Source organism: Doryrhamphus excisus, chromosome 16 (genome assembly GCF_030265055.1).
Source record: "Doryrhamphus excisus isolate RoL2022-K1 chromosome 16, RoL_Dexc_1.0, whole genome shotgun sequence".
NCBI classification, from domain to species: domain Eukaryota; kingdom Metazoa; phylum Chordata; class Actinopteri; order Syngnathiformes; family Syngnathidae; genus Doryrhamphus; species Doryrhamphus excisus.
This window is the reverse complement of record NC_080481.1, coordinates 7694134-7701455: the sequence shown is the minus strand read 5'-3', so window position 1 is coordinate 7701455 and position 7322 is coordinate 7694134.

The following is a 7322-nucleotide window of genomic DNA, read 5'->3' as shown; positions in this document are numbered from 1 at the left end:
CCTCACGGGTCGGGTCCGAAACCAGCAAACCGTAGGACTACTGTTTACATTTACACCAATTACTAACCATTGTTAGCAGTAACAGTAGTTAAGTTAAGTTAAATGTCATTCTGCATTTGCAGTGGTGAAAGTAACTCCAAATAACACAGGAGTATGGTAACCCATTACAATTCAGAGGCAGTAACATCAAAGTCAATAATTGGCTAAACGCATTCTTGGACGAAACAGCGCCTTCGTGAAAGTGGGCCATTGGGACGACTGATGGACAGCAGTATGCCATCATAAAGGCGCCATGGATCATAAACAAACGACATAACAATCATGAGTCGGGGAAGAAGCAGTGGGCTAGTAGGGTGTTCTATCTGGCTACATTAAGCACGGCAGTTAAGGTGATTAATCAGCGAGGCACAAACTAGAAAAAAGGCCCTTCAACTCACCATGCTGCTCTTTTTGTGTCCTCGTTTCATTCATGATAGCCAAAACCATCAAACCACCAAATCATTGTCTTTCCCTGTTCTCTTTGTCTTTGCTGTTAAAGAGCAGCAGAGCGGCTCAGCGGGCGACCTTGAGGACATGGACTTGCAAGCACCGACCCTGGCAATGACCTTGGTCACAACCTGGTTACACACCACTGGGCAACATCATTTATTGCAAAGGACCCGTAAAATGGCTCCCAACAGCGACTTCCTCTTTGTGAATTAGTAAATCAACGACTACGTACAAAAATACACAGTCGTAATTAGCAGCGATTAGGGAAGCCTTATTAATCATCATAATGGGTCATGTCAAGGTGGCAATTAAAGGGACAGACCAGGGAATCATTGACGCTGCACAAAATGCTTTTTGGGGGCGGGGATCCCATTCACTGCAAAGTCATGGCTCAACAATTCAAATCAGCAACATGAGGGGCTCACATTAGTTCATTCCCTGATTGATGGCTTTGTTTGTTTTTTCTCACATCTGTGGCATTTGTCTTTCTGTTCTCCCATCTTTTCAAATGAGATTTCAGGCAAACAAACAAGTTTCAATTGTTTTTGCATTTATTTTCTCACAAAAGGAAGCCGAGCGTCGACACAACAGACACAGCTAAAATTGCAGTTAAACACCAGTTACGAGCTCGTTCCCCCATTTGCCTGAAATAAACACAAAACATCTTCATTTCCTGATTGTCCATCCTGTCGTTTGACTAGATAATACTCTTGCCAATTACAACCAGGCCCTGATTATGTTGACAGTTTGCAAAGTGCCCATTCCGAATGGGCGGAGACTCGGGCAAATCTTAATTAATCCAATCAGGACGTGATTTTTCTCTGAGGTCGGCTGAGGGCACCTTTGATCACATACACAATAGGGGTGTGAATCTCAGTACTGAGGACAATTTGATATACGTCTCGATGCACTGCCAGCAATACGATACTTTAACAATACGTGGAATTTTCTAGCGATACGATGCAATACGATTCACCCTCTTCACGATGCGATACGATACAATGCGATACGATATGATGCCATAATCATTTCGTTCAAATCAATGCAATCAGATATGATATGGTGCAATTTCTTGCGATATGTGGAATGGAAATGGAATTCAGTATGGTCCTACAAAAAGGATTTGGCTTTATTCCTTATAGGCACTTGGCAGTAAATTCACCTAAAGTGCTGTTTGTCTTTTTTTACAATGCACCACTTCTTGATCAATCTTTTTGTCATCTTAAAACAGCATCAACTTTTCAAAAACAAAACTTTTCAAAAACAACATTCCTCCCACTTTCACATCGGCTATGCAATTACAATAGCAGTGGTTCAGTGGTGGAGTAAAACAATTAAACAATAATCACTGCTGTAAAAAATACAGCACACAGCAACAACAAAGTTAAAGTGACACTTTCAACAGTGCAATCAATATTTGTTTATATTCCTGTCTGATAAACATATTGCTAATATGAATGCACTAGGAGGTAGGCTAACACAGTAGTGAGGGGCAGAAAGTGGAAAACAACTTATACCCTTTAAAAATTGTTTCCAAATTCAGGAAGAAGCCAACTGCTCTGCTGTTATAATGTCACCTGCTGTGGTGAACACTCGTTCAGAGGGGACACTTGTTGCAGGGATGGACAAATAGCTCTTGGACAATTTGGAAAGCAGCGGAAGATCCACATAGATTTCACCCGTCAATTGCATCCATACCCAGTGAATGAGCCAATGCACTCGCATCGCACGAATGCGAATGGATGCATCGATTATTTTCCACACTCTTAATACACAGAGTTGGCTTTCAATGATTCATGACATTGGTTCATTCTCATATCGCTTTTAAATGACTCAGTAGTGATCAGTACTGATTCCGGCCTCTGTCTGCACCGGCGAAAGTTGGCAAATAAAATTGGAACTCCTCTCTTATGACGTGTGAATGAAGCTAGCTCAGTTTGCTTAGTTAGTGCTTAGAGCATGCTAGTGTGGCTATGTGTTGCTGTATGAGTGTGTTAATGGAACTGAGCATCTTCCCATGCCCACTGACGGCATGCAAGTTCTGAGTGAAATAAGGACGGGAGGCACGCTGTCTTAACAAGACAGATTCTCAAGACACACAAAAGCCATGTTCGCCGTACTGTCTTAATTGTGTAAACTAAATAAGGGTGTCGCTTATCCTCACGAAGGTTGCGGGTGTGCTGGAGCCTATCCCAGCTGTCTTCAGGCAAGAGGCTGGGTACACCCTGGACTGGTAGCCAGCCAATCACAGGGCACATATTGACAAACAACCATTCACACTCACATTCATACCTATGGACAATTTGGAGTGGCCAATTAACCTAGCATGTTTTTGGAATGTGGGAGGAAACCGGAGTACCTGGAGAAAACCCACGCATGCACGCGGAGAACATGCAAACTCCACACAGACATGAATAAGGGTGTCATAAAGAATATACGTATTTATAAATATATATATATATATAATATAATATATATATATAATTCAGTGACCGGCCTCCTTGATTACTAAAAACAGTATCAGCCCGGAAAAAAACACATCAGTCAATCTCTAATTTTAAGTCCAATCATCCCTTGTTTATTGTGGACATTTCCAGGTTTTAATTATATTTCCGCGCTAGTGATCACCCAGCACATATCTACGGTGGCTGAGAAGCCCAACATTTTTCAAAGCTTCCATCTATGCTTCCATCTATTTTTTATCCCATTCATCCCGTTCAGGATTACAGAGGAGGAGGTGACCAAATGTTGGACGGTTCAGTTTAATGAGGTGTTCCTGTTTACTGAAATTATGAAAATCTGCTTTTTATAAGAGCAGTAAAATAACTTGTTTAAAAATATGTGCCCTCAAAGTCAATACCAATGAAATCAGATACAGCGCAAACCAAAAATGAAGGATTCATCTAGCATGGTTATCTAGCATGGACTGCATGGCCCTAAGCTGCCAAGCAGAAATTATTCACGCAACAATGTGCTCTACGGCCCCTTCATGTCTGCCTACACAGAGAGGTTAAAGTTCATGGTCAGCTGGCTTGGCTCAAGGACAATGCAGAGAACAGATATGCGTATCCTGAAGCTGTGTCAATGGTCAGCCTCCGTTCGGACATCTGAGTGTAAATGCAATTTATCACTGCACACAAGCAGGGTAAGTAAAGATGTCTTCCATAATAACTGCTATTTCCTTTGTCCTGGAGAAATACACACACATTAGAGCAAACGTCACCAAATGGCAGACCTTGGTCCAGATCCGGACCCACCATCGTTTCGACTGAATGGGAAATATAACATAATCATCCGGCAGTAATTACTCCAGTTATTTCGATCAACCTCACAGCAAACTCAGTAATGTCACTCAAAATGGGCCAATTAAATCCTTTACTTGCCCACATCATTTTATATGATAACCATGGCTTGCTCAAGGGTAACAACAGTTGATAGTGAACGCTGAACCTTTAAAAGTGACTTGGATAGGCTTGAGAAACGGATAATTCCATTCTCCTCCTCTTATCCGAGTGCAGGTACACCGGCCTGTATTCTGTGACAAAGAAAGCTCAAATCCTATTCAACAAATCTTCATTTAATAGGAAAAAAATCCTAAAAGAGGCCTCGAAATAAAAAATAGATGATATACACACACACCGTCATATGAATGTGTGTAATCTTTGCTCTGTTCCGTTCACGTAATATATAAAGGCACCGGGGATGCAGTTTGGTATTGGCAATCTAAATGGAATCTTATCGTTTGCCCTTAAACATTCCCGTGCTCTCTACGGAACACTTGATACAGATCAGGCTGATTTTTTTTTCCTCCATACGCGCCTGGCTGCCATTTCAAACATGCGCTGCTGCTAATGTGTATCTGGCTCGTGCTGAAGAGAGAGATTCCGTGTGATTTGATCATCGCAATGACGGTCTGTGTCAGTAACGACAAGTGAATCATTTAAACGCTCACCTCCGGAAGGATCACAAACACCAATCTGAAATGGGGATAGCCAAATTCCCAACAATTTGTTGTGTATTTTATCAGCTTTTCCACACGGATGCACATGTCACAAAGTTGCTTCCCATTAACGTTCCCCGCCAGGGTTGCGAAGCAATGATCCATGACACAAATGATTCATGAGAGCGTGGCATGTAATGTTTTATATTGCACTAATGAAACTTTTATAAATGTCAGCGGGGGAAAGGACAGCAGAGCTGCTAGACTGAGTGCTGCTATTCATGGATGCAGGGTGAAAAGAAACCACATAAGCCAAAAAAAAAGGATAGAAAAGCTGTCCGCGACGGGGAAATAAAATATGCAGTATATTCAGAAGCTATTATGACAGATCCTTGAGTGTTGTTAGTGACTTGCTCAACTAGCAACAATACTGTATGCGCAGTAAAAAGTCTCGCCACATCATTCTGGTTTAAACGCCGAATAAAGATCAAATAACGGCGTGCAAACCGTTGCTTCCAAATGTAATAGTCAAGCATTTATCTGGAAAGATAATCTTCTATCACAGCGTGCACAGAAGCAGCTTCATCCCACAGATCTGATGAGTCACAGGCCAACTTTATCGACCGCCGGAATGTTGGCGCTCATCTATCCTAATGAGCCCTCCCAACCAAATGAGATTTCTTTAATTATAGTCCTGTTTTTACCATTTATTTGCACACCAAAATGTACAAGTCGCTTTATCTACTAATGTTGGTCTGCTTCCTACGACGTGTTCCATTCTTCTTACCGATGCACCGATAGTGTCCAGCACTTCATTACCAATCAATATGGCAGCTCTTCCCTCACACTAAGGTCAGGTCGCATCTCGGGTAATGAATGAATAATCATGAATGAAGGAATTTTTTAAATGCATATTTAAGTAACTTTGAGCAAGTTATTGGGTCTAAATTAACTCCCAGCAATTCTTTGAAAGCTGTCCCTCTCGGTGCGGGCCATTTATGATGATTTTGACTGATTTTTCAAGGCACACAGAATGTTGTGTTGGAATGGAATGGCCTTTATTGTCATTATACAAGATGTACAACGAAATTGGAGAGCTTCTCTTTTCAGTGCAGTAGTCAAGTTTAAAAACAAGAAAAGTATATAAAAGTAGAGTAAAAAAGACAATTTAACAAGATATATACAAGATATATACAAGATATCCAAAATATACACATAGTATTGCACAGGAGCATATGCAGGAGCAGATATATTAATTTTAGTGCAATGATCAATGGGTCATAGTGCAAATAATGACTGGTGTGTTGTATTGGGTTGTTAAATAAATAAATATGTTTGAGGTAGTACCAGAGGCAGTGATGGAAAATATTGCACATTTACATTATGCTAATGATCTTAGGCTATATAAAAATGGTTTGTATACCAAAAGAAAGATTAGCTTCTCACCTTTCACCTTTTTCCTTTCTTTAGTAATCAGCAGTAGAACATAGGTAAGTTTCAAATACCAGTTCCCAACTACAAAAGGGAAGAAAACAGCTTTTTGCGAAAAGGATAACTTTCACTTCACAACACAAACGACACAAAATAACTAAATTGGTAATAATTTCGTCATTAGCAACTGTCTGAAATATTGCAATTTTTACTGTATTTAATGAACAGAAAGAAAGATCCCATGACACGTTGATATATATTTGTATGTGTAAACAGCTACAAATGAACTAAATATGTCAATCAAGCTCAAAGATACCACACAAGTCTAAAACAGTCTCTTTCATAGTAGCTGAATTTTGATTTCTTGGCAATATTGTTAGGAAACATCCAGTTAGACTAAAAAAAACATCACATAATTTTGTGATTTTTGGACTTTGTTCGCTCTTGTAGGTTCAGAAAAGCATCAGATTGCATGCTTGGGTCTACATTTCCCTGTTTGCCGTGTCTTAGCATCTTTTGTATCCTGTCAACCCTCCCAGTTAACAAGAAAGGAAATGAGGTGGCCTCTCAAATTGTTAAACAACACCACTTGTTTGTGCCGAGTGATTTCATCAACCCAGCTCCAATTATGCGTAATTAGTGTGCCGGTTGAGCCCCCCGCCAGGTCACAGCAACAATGCCAATTAAAAACGTCACATTTGACATGAAAAGCATCAGCTGTGACAGCTTTAAAACTCTCAGATACGAGTTGGGGGCGTAACCTCCGCTGGTTTCCAGTGGCAACATGTTAAAGTTGTCACCTCCGCTATTAGCACATCGGAGACACGCACAAGGCTACGTTTTCTTCTTATCGAGCTGATGCATATGAGAAGAAATGTTGAAAATATGATGTTAAAAGCACTCCGTCAAGTGCCAGGATTAGCGATGTTAGCGGGATCCACAGGAATCCGCTGGGCAAAGCGGCCTGAGTGACAGAAGTCTGGGCTTCCCTGTTTAGGATAAAGGGAAGAAAATGGATGAAAATTATCAGGTTTTTGCTATGGCGCCAATAAGCACAAAACAGAGATAAACACAAATCAAAGAAACTCCAGATCGATAAGTCCAAACCGCCACCAAGGGCGAACTTTTCTAAACACGTCAAAGTGACTCGTTTGACAGGCAAGGTTCCACCACCGCTCAAACAAACTAACTAAAAATACATTCCTAAAAGTAAAAAATACTCTTTGACACTGAGAGATCAACAAAAGCAAATAAGAGTCAACATTATGCTCAGGCATCACATGGTAGCAACACATTTAACTTTTGATGACACTTGAAGCTAACATGAAAAAAATTGGCAAGGCCAGTTTTCCTTGTCAGGCGGTGTGGTCTCAGCAACCGCAACATCCTTTAAATAATTCACAGACCACTGAAACCCAGCTCAAATATTCATGCAAAAACACGTTAGAAATAGTTTTCCCTG